This window comes from Brassica napus, chromosome A5 (genome assembly GCF_020379485.1).
Source record: "Brassica napus cultivar Da-Ae chromosome A5, Da-Ae, whole genome shotgun sequence".
Lineage (NCBI taxonomy): Eukaryota > Viridiplantae > Streptophyta > Magnoliopsida > Brassicales > Brassicaceae > Brassica > Brassica napus.
The window spans coordinates 28,325,004-28,327,332 of NC_063438.1; positions in this window are offsets into that span (position 1 = coordinate 28,325,004).

The following is a 2,329-nucleotide window of genomic DNA, read 5'->3' on the forward strand; positions in this document are numbered from 1 at the left end:
GTAGGGAGAAAATTTTTAAAAAATTAAAATTCTACTTTAATGCATAATTGCATCCTTCACTAATATATGATAAAGGTCAAAGAGGTTTGGAACCTTTGTTGTCTCCGTTTTTCTAGAGAATAGCGATTTTATAGTGGTTAGTCAACCAATTTAGGGAGTATTATGAAGTTTTACTAAATTAATTGACAAAAAATTTAAACGATACCCATGTACCATGAAAGAGAGTTTAATATACATTACTGCAAATTTAGAATGTGTTTAGAAATTTTAAAACAACAGTAAAGATCATAGGCTTCAGTATATAGAGCATTTACCATAGATTTTGTAGGAAAAATTAAAAAAAATGAAAATTCTATTTAATATAATGCATAGTTGCATCTTCACTAACATATGATGAAGGTCAAAGAGGTTTGGAACCTTTGTTGTCTCCGTTTTTCTAGAGAATAGCGATTTTATAGTGGTTAGTCAACAATTTATAGAGTATTATGAAGTTTTACTAAATTAATTGACAAAAATTTAAACGATGCCCATGTACCATGAAAGAGAGTTTAATATACATTAATACAAATGTAGAATGTGTTTAGAAATTTTAAAACAACACTAAAGATCATAGGCTTCAGTATATAGAGCATTTACCGAAAATAATTTTTTCGTAAGGGTTAACCCATAGATTTTGAGAAAATAAAAAAAATGAAAATTCTATTTTAATGCATAGTTGCATCCTTCACTAACATATGATGAAGGTCAAAGAGGTTTGGAACCTTTGTTGTCTCCGTTTTTCTAGATAATAGCGATTTTATAGTGGTTAGTCAACCAATTTAGGGAGTATTATGAATTTACTAAATTAATTGACAAAAAATTAAACGATGCCCATGTACCATGAAAGAGAGTTTAATATAAATTAATACAAATATAGAAGTGTTTAGAAATTTTAAAACAACACTAAAGATCATAGGCTTCAGTATATAGAGCATTTACCGAAAATTAATATTTCGTAGGGGTTAACCCATAGATTTTGAGAAAAAATTAAAAAATTTAAAATTCTATTTAATGCATAGTTGCATCCTTCACTAATATGATGAAGGTCAAAGAGGTTTGTTTGAACCTTTGTTGTCTCCGTTTTTCTAGATAATAGCGATTTTATAGTGGTTAGTCAACCAATTTAGGGAGTATTATGAAGTTTTACTAAATTAATTGACAAAAAATTTAAACGACGCACATGTACCATGAAAGAGAGTTTAATATACATTAATAAAAATGCAGAATGTGTTTAGAAATTTAAACAACACTAAAGATCATAGGCTTCAGTATATAGAGCATTACCAGAAAATTCAATTTTTTCGTAGGGTTAACCCATAGATTTTGAGAAAAATTAAAAAATTGAAAATTCTATTTTAATGCATAGTTGCATCCTTCACTAACATATGATGAAGGTCAAAGAGGTTTGGAACCTTTGTTGTCTCCGTTTTTCTAGATAATAGCGATTTTATAGTGGTTAGTCAACCAATTTAGGGAGTATTATGAAGTTTTACTAAATTAATTGACAAAAAATTTAAACGATGCCCATGTACCATGAAAGAGAGTTTAATATAATTAATACAAATATAGAATGTGTTTAGAAATTTTAAAACAACAGTAAAGATCATAGACTTCAGTATATAGAGCATTTACCGAAAATTAATATTTCGTAGAGTTAACCATAGATTTTGAGAAAAATTTTAAAAAAATAAAATTCTATTTTAATGCATAGTTGCATCCCACTAACATATGATGAAGGTCAAAGAGGTTTTGGAACCTTTGTTGTCTCCGTTTTTTAGAGAATAGCGATTTTATAGTGGTTAGTCAACAATTTAGGAGTATTATGAAGTTTTACTAAATTAATTGACAAAAAATTTAAACGACGCCATGTACCATGAAAGAGAGTTTAATATACATTAATACAAATGTAAAATGTGTTTAGAAATTTAAACAACACTAAAGATCATATGCTTCAGTATATAAAGATTTACCGAAAATTCAATATTTTCGTAGGGAACCCATAGATTTTGAGAAAAATTTAAAAAAATTGTTGAAATTTTTTAATGCATAATTGCATCCTTCACTAACATATGATAAGGTCAAAGAGGTTTGAAAACCTTTGTTGTTTCCGTTTTTCTAGAGAATAGCGATTTTATAGTGGTAGTCAACCAATTTAGGGAGTATTATGAAGTTTACTAAATTAATTGACAAAAAACTAAACGATACCCATGTACCATGAAAGAGAGTTAATTATAAATTACTGCAAATTTTAAATGTGTTCGACATTTTAAAACAATAGTAAAAGATCATA